The sequence below is a fragment of the Sorex fumeus genome, unplaced genomic scaffold, assembly GCF_029834395.1.
Source record: "Sorex fumeus unplaced genomic scaffold, SorFum_2.1 ptg000029l, whole genome shotgun sequence".
Lineage (NCBI taxonomy): Eukaryota > Metazoa > Chordata > Mammalia > Eulipotyphla > Soricidae > Sorex > Sorex fumeus.
The window spans coordinates 3,297,605-3,314,340 of NW_026606086.1; the positions used below are offsets into that span (position 1 = coordinate 3,297,605).

The 16,736-nt window shown below is 59.2% G+C and overlaps 1 pseudogene; it reads left to right on the top strand.

The window, feature by feature from the left end:
- The first annotated feature begins 376 nt into the window (after positions 1-376).
- Positions 377-16,736, top strand: part of LOC130024592 (CAP-Gly domain-containing linker protein 1-like) — a 76,813-nt pseudogene continuing 60,453 nt past the window's right edge.

The window sequence follows — 16,736 nt, forward strand, 5'->3', positions numbered from 1 at the left end:
TGTGTTTGTTGGTGGGAGTGATGGCAGGGAGGGCGTGAGGGTCAGCTGCCCGCAGGGCAAGTACCTGTCCCCTCTGCTCTCTGGCCCCGAATCGGCAGTTGTTTATTTGTCTGTTTTGGATTGAGTTTTTGTGCAGGAATGACACTTGGTGGGCTCAGGGGGCTGTGCGGGAGACTGGGGGTCGCACTCGGGTGGCGAGTGCCAGACTGGCAGCTCTCTGGGCTCCGGAAGCTGCTGTGGTCCCTCGCCTGAGACAGACTCTCTCCTCTGCTCTTCAGAGATTTAGTCCTGAGAACGAGTGTGCCTCAGAAGGCCCCGCAGTGGGCTCGATGGTCGGGGCCTGTTAGTGGCCGCGGCAGCGTCTGACCGCCTGACCATGAGTCTGCTGAGGCCCAGCGGGCTGAAGGCCCCCACCAAGATCCTCAAGCATGGGAGCTGGGCCCTGAAGACACCCTCGGCCTGTAAGTGCGCACAGCCCAGGCCAACGGAGACTCATTCCCACCCGGGAACCCCATCCCGAGTCCTCGCCCGGGAAGGGCTCCCTGAGCTGTAGACACGTCCGTGGCTCTGGGGACAGCTCTCACACATGAGTGTCACGTTCTGTGAGTTTAGTGTCACGGCAACCGGTGACAGCTGAGGCGACCAACCCGCTCCCTTCTAACGGCTAGCTCCCTTGCCCGGGCTTGGGGACAGGCTTAGGGAGGTGGACTCACCTGGACTAGAGGGCCTCATTGCCGGCCAAAGCCACAGTACAGTGGGGAGGGCAACTGGCACCCCATGTGACTCTCCACCCTCAACCTCACCATGAGTGACCCTGAGCGGAGAACCAGAAATAGGCCCTGAGCATTGGCTGGGTTGCTCCCCGCCCAAAAGAAAAAGAAGATGGGCCAGTGGACACAGCAGAAATAAGACACTGGGTTCGAGCTTTCACCTGGCTTGGTCCGTAGTATCACGGGGTGTATCCAAAGATTTCCCCTGAGCTGCCCAAAGTATGACTGCGGCCTGGGATGCTGCGGTAGGTGAGCACGTCCGCTTCACGGCTGGCCCGGCCAGGCTTCGCCACAAGCAGCCCCTGTCATTGGCTGGGAGTAGCCCTGAGCACTGCTGGGTGTCCCTCTCCCCCAACCACACTTTAACTGGACCTGCACAGGCCCTTCCTGTCCCTTCTGACCCTTTTGACCGTTTCTGCTGTTCCAGCGGCTGCTCCCGTTGAGAAGACCGTGCCTGGGGAGAAAACCCCCAGCGCCCCCTCCTCGGAGATGCAGGAGGAGTTTGTGGGCGACTTCCTGGTCGGGGAACGAGTCTGGGTGAACGGGAACAAGCCTGGATTCATCCAGTTCCTCGGGGAGACCCAGTTTGCCCCTGGTCAGTGGGCCGGGATCGTCTTGGACGAGCCCATCGGCAAGAACGACGGCTCGGTGGCGGGTGTGCGCTACTTCCAGTGCGAGCCGCTGAAGGGCATCTTCACCCGGCCGTCCAAGCTGAGTAGGAGCTTGCAGGCCGACGATGAGACCAACTGCCGGCAGCCAGCGCCTGCCGCCTGGGCCACCCCGCCCCTGTCGGCCTCCCAGGCCCTTGCCGGCACCGCGAAGGTGCCCCAGTCCCCCGCGAAGGAGTCACCGGCCACCCCTCACATCAGCAGCCTGACCAGGACGGCCAGCGAGTCCATCTCCAACCTCTCTGAGGCTGGCTCCCTCAAGAAAGGGGAGCGGGAGCTGAAGCTCGGGGACCAGGTGCTGGTGAGTGCCGAGGGCAGCGGTCGTGGGTGGCTGTCCATTCGCCTGTCTGGTTCATCAGCTCCTCCAGACTCGCGGTTTGGGTGGAAGCACCAGCAGCCGGGACGCCTGGTCTTGCAGTTTCCAGCGTGATGGATGCGTGCGGGGATGCTGCCAGTTTTACCAGTTTAGCCAAAACAGGGTGGAGGGGTCATGCCGTGGGGAGGGGTCATGCTTTGCACGCCTCTGACCCGGGGTTTAAGTCTTGGTCCCATGTACAGTCCCCCAAGCACATCCCGGAGTGATCCCTGAGCACCAAGCCAAGAGTAAGCCCTGAGCACTCTGACTGTGACTCAAAAACAAACCAATGAACAAAGTTGGAAATCGGTTCTATTTCTCTGGTTTTCGATGTTTTTGCTTGGGCGTCACAGGGTGGTCGCACACAAAGCCAGTGCCCTTACCCCGGTGCTCCCGCCCTGTTTGTCAGCATTCCTGTCAGTGTCCAGCGCTGTGATTGTTTTGCTCTGTGTCCCGGGAGCCAAGCGTCAAGCCAAGGCATAGTGAAGGAGAACTGGAAGATCGAACTCTGCTAAGATACGAGAACAGTCATTTTCCTTTAGCTGGTTTCTGGCTTAATTGTTCTCCAGCGGTGGGGTTGCCAGTGCTCCGCTCCCACACCCAAGGGGCAGCGACCCCCTCGCCACACCAGGTGGCTGGCATGGGTCAGAGATTCCCGGGGGTGTGGTCAGCCAGGCCACCAGTGACAGCGAGTGGGTGTGAATGCCGCTGCCTTGCATGGACACTGAGCAGCAGCGTCTGCTCACCCTGTAGGGGTTGCGGGGGGAAATGGCACTTTGACCTCTGGGGTTTCTTCAGGAAATCCTGACTCTGAAGCCAGAAAGTTCGTTTGCGGGGGTGGGGGCGCTGTGCGCAGTCCAGGGTGCCTGACCCACGTCCCTCCATCCCTCCGGCAGGTGGGAGGCATGGAGGCCAGTGTGGTGCGCTTCCTCGGGGAGACGGACTTCGCCAAGGGAGATTGGTGCGGCGTAGAGCTGGACAAGCCACTGGGCAAGAACGATGGTGCCGTGGCCGGAACGAGGTGGGTCCCCCTGCCCCCCCCAGACAGCCTGGGGCCATGCACGGTGCCCGGGAGGCGCTGAGGGGACTGCAGGCCACTTCACTTGATTCTTAGGCGGGGCCACTTCCAGTGGCACTCGGGGACCCTGCAGGGATGTGGGGACAGCCTGGGGCCCCCACATGCAGCTGTGCTCAGGCCGCAGGAACCCCCCGGGCCTGCTGTCACCCTTCAGATGCCGGGGAGGCTGCTTGGAATCGCCCTTGGTTTGCGTGGTGGGGGTGGGCGGCATGCGAGCGAGTGTGGGTGTGAATGTATGAGGGAGTGTGTATGTGAGCGTGTGAGTGTGGGGCTGTGAGAGTGTTGGTGGGGGCGTGGGCATGAGAGTGTTGGTGGGGGTGTGAGCATGTTTGTGGGGGAATGAGAGCGTGTCAGTGTTGGTTTGAGAGCGTGCAAGTGTTGCTTGGGGTGTGCGTGTGTGTGACTGTGGGGCTGTGGGTGTGTGGGAGTGTTGGTTGGGGTGTGAGTGTGTGTGGGTGTGGGAGTGTCAGTGGGGTGTGAGTGTGAGTGTGTGTTGGTTTGGGTGTGAGTATGTGTGTTTCTGGGGAGTAGTGTGTGTCAGTGTGGGGCTGTGGACATGTGGGAGTGTCTGTTGGGGTGTGAGTGTGTGTGTTTGATGGGGTGGGAGTGTGAGAGTATGGGAGTGTTGGTTGGGGTGTGAGTGTGTTTGTTGGGCTGTGAGAGTGTGGAAGTGTGGGAGTGTTGGTTGGGGTGTGAGTGTAAGTGTGTGTTGGTTGTGGTGTTTATGTGTGGGAGTGTTGGTTGGGGTGTGTGTGTGTTTGTTGGGTTGTGAGTGTGTGTGAGTGTGGGCTGGTGGAGGGTATGATGTTTGTTGGGGAGTGAGTGTGAGTGTGGCGCTGTGGAAATGTGGGAGTGTTGGTTGGGGTGTGAGTGTGAGTGTGTTTGTTGGGGTGGGAGTGTGAGAGTGTGGGAGTGCTGTTTGGGGTGTGTGTGTGAGTGTGTTTGTCGGGATGTGAGTGTGTGGGCATGTGGGGCTGTGGGAGCGTGTTCGTTTGTGGGGGTGTGAGACTGTGGGACTCAGTGGACTTCTGGGTCGGCGCTTGTGTCTCTTGCCGAAGGTGTTTTTGTCCCCCCCTCCTCGTTGTCCGCAGGTACTTCCAGTGTCAGCCCAAGTATGGATTGTTTGCTCCCATTCACAAAGTCACCAAGATCGGCTTCCCGTCCACGACGCCGGCCAAGGGCAAGGAGGCCGCCGTGAGGCGTGTGATGGCCACCACCCCCGCCAGCCTGAAGCGCAGCCCTTCGGCCTCCTCGCTCAGCTCCGTCAGCTCCGGGGCCTCATCCGTGAGCAGCAGACCCGGCCGCACGGGACTAGTAAGCAGCCCCCCACCACTGCGGGGTGCTCGGGCCCCCACAGACTCCCACAGCCCCAGGGGCGAGAGGCGGAGCAGGAGCACGTGGGCTGAGCAGCTCCGGGTGGCAAGCGAGTGGCTTCCCAGCCACCACCAGTGACAGGAGCAGGGATGGGCCTTTCCTGGGGTGCTCAGGACTCCTCTCTGGCCTCAGGCCACCTTAGGGATGAAGTGGGGTAGCTGAAGGGGGCGCCTGAGGGTCAGAGCAGGGCCCAGAGACTCTGGGGAACGCTTGGCCCTTCATCTTGCTTCTTTGCTCTCTCCGTCTCTCCCTGCTCCCTCCTGTCCCTCTGCACCGCTGTCCACATGCAGAGTGGCCTCGACTTCTGTCCATTGCGGTGCCGCAATTCAAAGCTGGGGCCTCGTGGCTTCTCCCCTCACGTCTATCTGAGTCATAAACACTAAAGTGTGTCTGAATATGCAAGGGTGCCCTGAGATATTGTCCACAGGGAAACGGGCCCACGATGGAGAGGGTGTCCCGGGGGGCTGACTTTGCTGGCGGTTGCGCTTCCTGCCGCCACCTCTGCTCCGTGCATTGACCCTCGATGCGGAAGAGGAGGGAGTGAGTGTGTGTGCAACGGAAGATACAAAACAGATGACACGGGAACGGGAGCCAGGAGGCCACGCGCCGTGGGCACAGGCCTGGGGCCAGTCCTGTCTTGCTCGACCACCACCAGGTTTCCCTGCCCCACGTGCATCCTCACGTCCGACTCCTCCTTCCCTTCGCCTCACCATTTAGGAGGGGAGCAGACTCAGAAGCCCCTCTCCTTCCCTCGCGAACCAGCCCATTTGTGGAATTTGGTTTTGTTTTTCTGCTTGACTGTGGGCCATACCCTACAGTGCTTCAAGGGGCCGTTTGCAGTGCTGGGCTTGTGCCGGGGCCTCCCACCTCCAAGCAAGAGCCCTACGCCTGAGCCGTATCTCCAGCCTCCCCCCGCTGTCTTGTTTTGTTCTGTTTTGGGGTCACACTTGGCAGAGCTCAGGGCTTTCTCCCACCTCTGTGCTCGGGATTATTCCTGGCGGGCCTCCGGGATTGAGCCTGGGCAGCGCTGGGGCTTCGCTCTCCAGCTCTTTGGCCCCTGCCTTGCATATCTTTATGCAGGGTGGAGCTCACTCCTAAACTGAACATCACCGTTAGCGTCTATGACGGGAATATAGAAAGATTCTGTGTGACTTCACGGAAGTATACCTCGACAACATAATTCCATAAGTGCACACACAAGCGTTCATACACACAGTCACTCATACATGTACACGTAGTGCATACCGTATATACACAGGCTTATGGGTATACACACACAGGCACATACATGCATAAACACAACGCACGCATGCACACAGGTGCGTGTAGACATTCGCACTGGAACATACATGCACGCATACATACATGCACACGGGTCCGTGCGTGCCCTGTGGAGGCCTCCCTGTTCGTCTGTTGGCTGAGTTGCTCTTCTGAGGTACCAGGCTCCCACAGAAGGCCTGGCCTTGCTGGGATGGAGCCTGGGGCCTCACAAACCACACGCAGGGCAGAGGATTTGGCATCAGCATCCTGAGTTCAGCTCGTGGCCCCGACCTTGCCCAGCCCCTCAGCACGCGCCTCCCCCCATGCTAGGGGTGCTGCTTTCTCCCTGCTCCGGCACCTGAACCTCACAATCTCGTCTCCATAGTTGGCTGAAAGAAGCCCATCGCTCCTGTGCTGGTTTCCTCAGGGAGCTGTCTCGGGCCCAGGAAGCGCGTGCGTCTGGCCTGCCCCACCCGCTTAGGCCAGGAGGCTCAGGGAACACCGCCGCCTGCCTTTCCTAGTTTTTATTTTTGCTCTTTGGGGTTCACCTGGCAGTGCTCAGGGACTCCAGGCGTGGTGCTTGGGGGCTGCTCCCGGTGGAGGGGGGTTGAGCCCAGGTCTTGGTGTTAGACCCCCAAGGCTGGCAAGCTCTTCCCAGCCACCCCTTGAAATCTGAGTTGACTGCAGTTCCCGGGAGCACTGCACATGGCTGGCCCGAGAGCTCGTGTGCTCCTAGAAATTTTAGTTATTATTTGGTTTGGGGGGCCACACCCAGGGGTGCTCAGGGCTTATTCCTGGCTCTCTGCTTGGGGGGTGGGGTCACTCCTGATGGTGCTGGATCTTGAACCTCTGCAAGCACCTTCCCCCACCCCCCCAACAGACTCTTTGGCCCTGGGGAGGGCATTTAATCGGAACAGATATACTTTAAGTGTATCGGGAAATCACGGCCAGGTCCTTACGCACAGGCAAGGATGATCCCGCTCTCCGGACAGAACCAGGTGGCTCGAGAGCTCCCAACAGGCAAAGCAGCAGTGGACAGCCTGGGCCCTGCTGGGCCCGTCGGTCAGGAGGCATTTGGCAGCAGCTCAGATGATGCGGGGAAGCGGCAAGAGAACCTGCGGCTGGACCACAGCAGGGCGATGGAACAGGGATGGCCGGGCAGAAGGAGCGGAAGTCCTGGCCATCGCCACTGCAGCCCCCGCCACCGTGTGCCCGAAGAATGAAGATCAGGTCCCGCCTTGCCCCCTCCTCCAGGGGCCGTTGTGCAGAGAGGGATCTGGGTCTGCAGAGCGACCATGAGTGACCACGAGCCCAGGATAGAACGGACAGGACCCCTGGTCCCCGCAGCCCTTCAGCCCACTCCCCTCCCCTCCTCACTGTCTTTGCCTCTTCTCTCCTTCCCTTTGTGCTTGGTCTTTCCCTGAGCTGCCCTTGCTGTCCTGCTTGCTGGGCGTGAGCCCTCACACATTCTCACCCACCACTTTTTCCTTTTTTTTTTCCTGGACTTTGGCCATGCCCCAGCAATACTCAGGACTTACTCCGGACTCTGCACTCAGGAGTCACTCCTGGTGGGCTCGGGACCCTATGGGGTGGGTACCTGTTATCCAGCTCGGGTCAGCGGCGTGCAAGGCCAGCGCCTTTCCCGCAACTTTATCATTCTAGCCTCTCATCCCCCATTTTCGAAGGCAGATGGCACAGGGGTCTTTTATAGGGTCGCACCCAGTGACACCCGGGGGCACGGGGCCATTCCCAGAGACAAAAGTCTCTGGTTACTGCTATTCAGGCTTGGGGCGGGTGCCCGGGAGAGCGAGGTGAGCTGGAAGGAAGAGGAAGAGAGAAGGGACAGGCTGCCCAGGGAGACCCTGACGGACCTGCAAGGCTGAAGATGCTGGAGCTGGACTCAAGCTCAAGCCAAGGGCTCATCCTTAAGGAAGCTCAGGCCAGAGCGGGCTGTGGAGGGGGCTGCCTCCGGCTTTGCAGAAGAGCCTCTGGATTCCCACGAGGCCCGAAGCCAGTGGAGCCCAGGTCCCGTCCAAGGATCTTTCGGAAGGTTTCAAGACGTTTCTGCTGAGAGTCGCTGGCCTATATGCAAGGATGCAGCACTGCTGCATGTGCTTTGCCGAGGATCACCGCGTGCATGCCCGTGTCGGCCGCCCCCATCCCCTTCACGTTTCTTTTTCCTTTGCAGTTGCCGGAAACCTCCTCCCGCTACAAGCACAAGATCTCCGGCACCACGGCCCTCCAGGAGGCGCTGAAGGAGAAGCAGCAGCACATTGAGAAGCTGCTGGCCGAGCTGGACCTGGAGCGGGTGGAGGTGGCCAAGGCCACGAGCCACGTGGGGGAGATAGAGCAGGAGCTGGCCCTGGCCGGAACGGGCACGACCAGGTGACATCTGTGCAGACGGCAGTGCCGGGGCCGAGAGACGCCTGCGGTAGAGGCTGGGCGCGAGCTTGGTGCAGGCGGTGCAGGGAGAGGCCGTGGGTCCCCGTCTGCCGTTGTTGCGGTGGCGTCCGGCGCGTGGTTTGATCGCATGCGCCTTCTGCTCGCCCTGTGGGGGTTTAGGGAGTGCCGAGTTGTCCGCGCCGGTGCTTTCGTGGTGTGGTTCCCCTCTGGCCTTCCAGAAACGCCGTAGCTTAGGTGGGAGATGCATTTAGCTTCCGTGGTGACAGGTGGCGATGCCAGCCCACAAAGGGCTGTTGGGGGCGGGCGAGGCCACTCACGGGCCGTTGCCTCTACAGCACGTCCTGGAGCTGGAGGCCAAGAACGACGAGCTGCGGGCCATGCTGGAAGCGACCGACTGGGAGAAGGTGGAGCTGCTGAACCAGCTGGAGGAGGAGAAGAGGTGAGGCCGTGCCCGGAGCTGGGGCCTCCCTCGGGTGGGGCACTCCTGGCCTTCCAGGGCTGTGAGAACCAGAAACCAACGGGTGCCCAGTCCTGAGCGCGGCCTCACCGGGAGGGCTGGGGTGGGGGAGCTCAGTGGAGCCAAGCCACCCCCGGCCCTCCCTGCACTGTCCACCTGGCCTGGTATTCAGGAGGCCTGTGCTGGGTGGCAAGGAACTGTCCTAACCCAGTGGGGCCCTGTGGGAGTCCCTGTGGTTAAGTCCCAGGCGGGAGGAAACCCACAGTACTCATGGGGCACGACAGCAGACAGACAGGGCTCAGGCTAGGCTGCAGACAGACGGACGTGGTGCTCAGGCCGGGGTGCAGACAGACAGACATGGGGCTCAGGCCAGGCTGCAGACAAACAGACGCGGGGCTGAGGCCTGTCTGCAGACAGATGGACACGGGGTGCTGGCCGAGACCGCCTTTTCAGATGGGCTCCCGGCAGTGTGGTGCCCAGGGGCACTGCCAGTGCCTGGCTCAGCCCCTCAGCTCCACATGCCGACTCGACAGTCACTGGGAGCCCCTCCCCCCCGCCCCCGAGTCGTTGGCTGCTTCTCCCCCAGGGGCTCAGTTGTTGTCCCAATGTGGGGACAGGCGCTGGCTGGGAGGGACTGGCAGGCGCCGCGGGTCAGTTTTTAACCACCTCTGTTAGCTGCGAGGCAGAAAGGGTTGATAAGACACTGCACCTGGTGTTGGCTTGGCCTAGCTTCCTCCTGTAGCCTGTGTGTCCCACCCAGTGTTCGAAGGTGAGGGGACTCGCTGACTTTCTTTTTTTTCTTTTTGGGTCAACCCAGCGATGCTCAGGGGTTTCTCCTGCTTCGGCACTCAGGAATTACTCCAGGCATTGCTCCGGGGTCCATAGTGGTATGCTGGGAATTGAACCCGGGTCGGCCACGTGCAAGACAAACGCCCTGCCTGCTGTACTCTCGCTCTGGCCCTCCCCGACTCTCTCAGCCCTCCTGTGTGTGGAGCCGGGGGCTGGGTCAGGCGCATCTACAAAATGGTGGCCCTCATGGGGGGCAGCAGTGACGCCCCTCACAACGTCTCCCTCTCCCCCACAGGAAAGTGGAAGACCTCCAGTTCCGAGTCGAGGAGGAGTCCATCACCAAAGGCGACCTGGAGGTAAAGCCCGGGCAGGTCCCGGAGGCTTGCAAGGTGCAGGCAAGGATGCGGGGCGGCCTGGCCGACCCCGCCGGGACCACTTCTGCTGGAGACTCCGAATCAGACAGGGATACCTGGGGTCATGCACCTGGCAGGGCCCAGCTGACACATCTCTGCTCCTTGGGGCTGGAGGCTGCTCTTGATGAGCGTTTTTCTCTTGTTCTGACAGTCGGGTCTATGCCTTTGCCTCAGCTTTGATTTTCAGTCGAGCAGCACAAATCAAATCCTTTAGAACCCCATTTTTTGGAAGCTTTTCCTTAAAACAAGAAGAAGCAAAGAGTCAGTTTGGAAAAGAAAAATTTCTATTTCTGCTTCTTTTCCTTCCTGTTTTAAGTTCATGGAAATTTTGTTTTCCCACCAGAAGGAGGTGAAGTCCCTGCAGGCGGCTTCTGAGAAGCTCGCCAAGGAGAACGAGTGCCTGAGGACCAAGCTGGACCATGCCAACAAGGAGAATGCGGACGTGATCGCCCTGTGGAAGTCCAAGCTGGAGACGGCCATCGCCCTGCACCAACAGGCCATGGGCGAGCCGAAGGCATCCGTGAGCCAGGGCGTGGGCGCCGAGGCGGCCGAGCTGGCCGAGCTCAAGATGCAGATCGAGAGGCTACAGTTCGAGTACCAGCAGGAGGTGGAGAGCCTGAAGGCCCAGCAGGCGGCTGAGCGTGCAGCGCACGCCTCCGAGCTGCAGACGCTCAGGTCGCGGCTGTTCAGGACGGCCCAGGAGCAGAAGAACAGCCTGGAGGCCGCACGGGCCAAGCTCGAGCAGATCGAGGACCAGCACCTGGTGGAGATGGAGGACGCCCTGAACAAGCTGCAGGAGGCGGAGACGAAGGTAAAGCACCTGGACGGGTTGCGGGCCGTGTGTAGTCAGCAAGCCCAGGCCCTGGCCAATGCCACGGCACAGCTGGAGGCCACCCAGCAGAAGCTCTTGCAGCTCGATGGGCTCTGGAAGGCCAGTTCCGAAGGTCAATTGGGAATGGAGAAGCTCAGGCAGCAGCTCCAGGTGGCTGAGCGGCAGATTCAGGAGTTAGAGAATGCAAAGTGGGCTGAGAGCTGCAGGTTGGTACTCGGGCGCAATTGCCCACTTCCACGCTCGCTCCCTGCATGCTGTGTGTCAGTCTGCTCGCCGCCGTTTTCCGGCTTGGTGCTGACAGGTCTTCCAGTCACGTCCCGTGCGGTTCCCTCTGATGGGACTGAGAAGGAGTCGGCATGATTCGGGGGCTGTCAATGGTCCCCAGCACCCGGATGCCGTGCTAGCCTTGGCCCCGGCTAATCGGGCCCGTCTGGGGTCTTTCTGAAACAGAGAATTCTTCACGAGGCCAGTGAGAAAACAAGATAGGAGCCTCCAGAGCAGACCTCTGCCCCCCACCCCTTGGGCCCGCTGCATACTCGCCGAGTCTGCCCAGACACTTGGGCTCGAGTCAGGCCGCGAGGGTCTTTCCCTGACCTTGCTGACCACCTGCTCGTGTGACGGGCTTTGCCATCCTCTCCCCGAGGTGCCTCAGTTCCCAGCTGGTGTTCGATGCCTCTGAGCCTCTGAGCTCCCTCAGGACTGGGGACGTGGCCCATCTTGGTATTTCTCATTGCCAGCCCCTCCCTCCCTGCAGCACAAGCCCCCGCCCAGTCCAGCAGAGATTTCATCCCTTTCAGCCTTTAAGGGGTACTTGGGCCAAGTCCACCTTCCAGCATGGCCCCCTGCTGGCCACAGGCATGGACTCTCATGGTAGCCCTGACCCTGGGGAAGGACGAGACAGTGAGATCTGGGCCAAGCCGAGGAAGCTGCAGTTCTCACCAAGGAGCCCCGAGAGATGCCCTTTTCCTCCTATAGGATTGTGGTGGCAGGGACGTGCCCTCACCCCCCCCCCCCCCCCGCTCCTCCGCGCTGGGCACTTTGTTGGAGAAACTTCTCTGTTGGCCAAGATGGAAGGGCTGTGGGCTTTGTAGACAGGACTGACAGACATAACAGAAGGGCCCCGAGATCCCCGGGAGTTCTTCTCAGGACTCAGGACTCCTTGGCTGGCATTCCAGAAACACTGGCTGAAACAAATGGAATCAATTCCTAGGACACAGCAGGGGATAGCTGACCCACTTGTTCGCATCAAGATGTAACAAACGTCAAGTTCGTGTGACTGCTGTCTAGTGGATTAGAGGTTCTTCATTTTAAATTTCATATTGAAACCCCTCAAACTTTTAAAGTCACAGGAAAGAAACTACAAGAAAGTAAATCTTGGGGGCCGGAATGATAGTACAATGGGAAGGGCATTTGCCTTGCACGCGGGTTCGATCTCCATCATCCCATAGGGTCACTGTCATTGTCTCTACCCTCCCGTTGTTTATCGATTAGCTCGAGCGGACCCAGTAACGTCTCCATTGTGACACTTGTTACTGTGTTTTTCATATTGAATACGTCACGGGGAGCTTGGCAGGCTTTGCCGTGCAGGCAAGATACTCTCGGTGAGCTGGCCGGGTTACTGCCAAGGAGAAATTCCTGAGCATTTAGGGTGACCGAAAAACCCAAAAGAAAAAAAAAAAGATAACCTTTTTTTCCCTTCCTCCCCTCCCTTTCCCTTTCTTCCCTGTTTCCTCCCTCCCTCCTTCCTATCCTTAGCTTCCCTCCTCCCTTGCTTTCTTCCTTCTTCCTCGCCAAGCTATGCTCTGGGCTCTGGGGTCCTCCCGCCCAGCAGTAGTGGGGCTTTTCAGCTTGTGGACCGATCTCAGTCTCGCCCAGTGGTGCTGCAGTTCCAACTTGGGCCTGGTGTGTACTCCAGCCCTTTGTGCCATCTCCCCGCCCCTGGAAAGTCAGTCTTTCTCATAGGCTTTCTTATTTTCTGGTCACGCCAAAGTTAGGTCTAGAAAACACCTCTGTTTGGGCCGTTTTCAATAACCACTAGACAGTCATCACCAGAACTGCCGGCGCCAAGGCCTTGGCTTCGCGAGCTTCAGGCAATCACGCTCACCTCACGCCTCTGTTCTTCGGGGTTGTGTTGGGTCATGGGCTTCTCATACGTGTTTTCTGTTTTGTTTTCCCCTTCCCGTTCCTATTTGTCTCCTTGGTCCATTCACTCTATCCTTGTGACTCTGGTAGGCCGATAGCCTGGCCGAGGAGCTGCAGGGGAAGGGGCTAGCGCTTCGTAGTCTTCAGGAGAACTTGAACGAAAGCGGCCGAGCTGAGGGGCCGTGTGTGCACGCGTGTGTGTGTGCATGTGTGTTTGTGTGTGCATGCTGGTGAGCAGAGTAGAGGGGCCGTGTGTGTGCGTGTGTGTATGTTTGTGTATTTGCGTTGTGTTCGTGTTTGTTCGTGTGTGTGCGTGTGTGCTGGGAGCGGGCAGGGGGCCGGCGGCTGACGGTGGCCCCCGGCTCCCCACAGGAGGAGAAGGTGGACGTGAGCCGCAGCCAGTGCCAGGCTCTACAGGCCGAGCACGCCAAGGCCAGCGTGGAGATCCAGGGGCAGCACGAGGACGCGCCGCAGGCCCTTCAGCAGCTGCTGCTGCAGGCGAAGGAGAAGCTGCAGGCGGTGCAGGCGGAGAACGGGAGCCTGCTGCGGGAGGTGGCCGAGCTGAAGACGCAAGCCAACAAGGCCAAGGTGGGTGGGCGCAGGGCAGCGCCGCGGCTGATGGCGGCCGTGGCCCGTGTGTGTGTTGGTGCCCGGCCTCTTTCCACCACGCACCGCAGCCAGGGCTACGTCTCCTCTCTGGACCACCTGCTGGCCCAGTTCTGTGGCCAGCAGCCTCGTGTGCATGCTCAGGTCAGTCCCATTCCGGTAACATGGCCGTCTGCGGTCAGCTGCCCAGCACACACCAGTAGCCTGCTGCGGCTCATGGCTGCTGAGCTGGACAGAGAAGATAGCCCTTGCTGCAGAAAGTTCTGGAAAGTACATGGCGGTTCAACTGTGGTGTGCATTGAGACTCAGAAATGAAAACGCACAACCCGTTGCTGACGGGCAGGGAGAGCAGGTGAGGGAGACCCTGACCCGTGTGCGGCCAGTCCTCCTGGAGCCCCTGGGCCCCTCCCAAATGACTGCAAACACTGCCCTCCCATTGCTCATCGATTGGCTCGGGCGGGCCCACTAATGTCTCCATTTTGAGACTTGTTACTGTGTTTGGCAAGCAAAAACTGTTGGCTTCAGTCTCCAAAGCTTGGTGGATTCGTCTGGATTTTCTATAAAGTGTATAACTTTGGGGGCTAAGTCCATTTCCTGCCTCTGTGTGTCCCTGTGAAAATCGTTTGACAAGCAGTGGTTGCTTTTCCCTTCCCCTCCTGGACAAAGTTCCAAAACAAAATACTTTTTGTAGTTCTTTGAATTGTATTGAAAACTAGTTTTTGAATGCATCCCTTCTAGGACAGAGTGATGGATTTTATAATAGAAGAATTGAAGTGGGGGGAAAAATCTTATGCCCCAATGTCAGGATCCAACTGTACTTACACCTTCCGGGGAGCTGTCAGGAATCATTTCAGACGGCATTTCAAAAATCAAATCGGCTGATAGTAGAATGGGTAGGGTGCTGCCTTGTACTCGGCCAACCCGGGGTTGATCCCCAGCATCCCGTATGGTCCTCCGGCCCTGCCAGCAGTGATCCCTGAACACAGAACCCTGAGCGAGACCCGAACACCAGCAGGTGTGGGGCCCCCATCCACAAAATAGGCAGGTATTTATGTTGACGCTAAGAAGCTAACTGTGTTTGAGCCTCTCCATCCTGCCTGTGTGTGTACATGTGTGTGTGAGTGTGTGCGCGTGCGCGTATACACGCGTGTGCAGGTAAGACTACTATGCCATTTTCATTTCTGGTATTTAGGCCACATGAAGTGCTTGGCTTGCTTGTGCCTGCTTGATCTCATTCTTGTTTCCATTCTTCCCCGCTTTTTGTTTCTGCAGTCCTTAACTTGCTTATTAAGCTCGGCCAAAGAAGAGATGGAGCTGATGTCAGAGGATCGCAGGGCCCTGAGGTCAGAGAATGAATTGCTGGCGAAGGAGAAGCTCTGTCTGAAGTCCAAGAGAGGGTGGTTTCAATTGAAACTCAGAGAAGCGGAGGCCAAAAACTCTTCGCTGCGGGAAGAGCAGAGGAAGCTCTGGCTGTTGAACCAAGCGATTCGCATGGATAAGGAGAAGGTCATCGAGGCCAGGTGGGCCGCAGAGAAGCTCTGCCAGCAGGAGCGGCTGGACCGAGAAGCCCTCGAGGCGCAGAAAGAGAAAGTGCGGGAAGAGGGCAGGGCGGTGCAGGAGGAGCTCCAGAGGGTGGGCGCGGAGAAGGACGCACTGCAGGTGGCCAAGCTGGGGCTGCAGGCCCTGGTGGAGGAGCTGCAGATGAGCAAGAGCAGCCTGGTGGCCGAGTGCAAGAAGGGCCTGGAGGAGAGGGGCCAACTGGAGGAGCATGTCAAGAAGCTGGTTCTGGAGAACCTATCCCTGGCCAAGGACAAGGACAACATCATCCAGAAGCTGCAGTGCTCCTACGAGGAGCTGGCTCGGGATCAGAAGTCGCTGGTGCAAGAGATCGAGGAGCTCATGGCTGAGAAGGAGGAGGCCGCCCGCGTGGAGTCGGCCCTGCGTGAGCAGCTGAAGAGCCTTGGCTCTGAGAAGGAGCTGCTGGGCCAGAAGGCCACGAAGCTCCAGCGGCAGCTGCACTGGCTGCTGAAAGACCAGGCGCTGCTGGAGGCGCAGCAGACCGAGCTGCTGGCCGAGCGGGAGCCGTCCCTGCAGGCCCTGGCCTCCCTGGAGGACACCAGGAACACCAATGCGATGATGCAGAGTAAGGTGGGTGATGGTAGTGACCAGGGCTGTGTAGGCCCGGCCTCAGCCCTGAGAGAAACCATATCCTGGGCCATAGTGATAGCACAGCGGGGAGGGCGTTTGACTTACACACCGAATTCCCAGGTTCAATCCCCGGCATCCCATATGGTCCCCTCAGCACCGCCAGGAGTAATTCCTGAGTGCAGTGCTAGGTGAGCCAGTGCCCTCTGACCTCACAGCCCCACTTTCCCGGCTCGAGTGACTGCTGACAGCCTGAGCTGTTCCACCCTAGCCAGGAGTGATCCCTGAGCACAGAGCTAGGGTTTTTTCCCTACCCCACCGGGTGTGGCCCCCAAACAAACCAAACTGACTACCCACAAAGGTTCTAGATAAGCATGTATACATACACAGACATGTATATATGTATATATGCGTGTATGCTTCAAAAGAGTCGGGAAATATCTACCATTTAAAATATCCGAGAATGATGCTGGAGCAATAGTATAGCAGGTAGGGTGTTGGCCTTGCACATGGCCAACCCAGGTTCCATCCCCGGCATCCCATATGGTCCCCGAAGCACCGCCAGGAGTACTTCCTGGGTGCAGAGCCTGGAGTCACTCCTGAGCAACGCCGGATTCTGACCCAAAAACCCCCTCCCCAAATTAATTGATTAATTAAAATAACAGAAGCCAAAAAGAGGGAAGCTGAGGAAGAAGGGGCTGTGCTCCCCTGGCGCCCGTGAGAAACAGGGGCCGCGCACATGCTGCCGGAACCCCACCCCCACACGCTCCCAGCACAAGAGGTGATGCTTAAGGAGTGAGAGGCCCCATGGACAAGGACACATCCCTTCAGTCAAGGGGTCATGTCCTTGCCAGAGCCCTCCAATGCCCTTCCTCTTGCTGCTCTCCCAGAACCTGGGCTTCGGGCTCCCATCACATTGGCAAATCTTCACTTTGCCAGAGTCGAACACCACTTTGGAGGGCTTCTTCCCTGCCAGGAAGGTTCAGTCGCAAACGGAAACGCCCACCAGCATGTGGCTGTCCCAGCCTCTTTGCGCATGCTCTAGGCCCAGAGCTGGGGGAGTCTGGTCCTCTGGGCTGCCTTCCTGCTTCTTGCTCCTGTCAAGGGAGACAGCTGGGTGTGGTCCTCCGGGGTTTGCACACTTGGCTGCAGTCCGGTGCCCGCACCTACCATCACCAGGCTCGGGTCTGGCCTGCAGCAGGAGTCAGCCTTGGGGCCTCCTTGATGTCTCTCCTTCCCCAACCCCCCTTCCATCCCACCCGGCTCTGCAGCGCTTTATCGTTTGAATCCTCTCCAAGGAAGTGGACCATCTGGGTCCCAGTGCCCTGAGGAGTTCCCGCACACCCTCACTTACTGCACTTCTGTACTTAACAGCAGGTGGCCCTGGAGGGCACTTGTGGGCTGAAGTGAACTTTGCATGTGGGCTGTGCAGGTGGACCCTGTA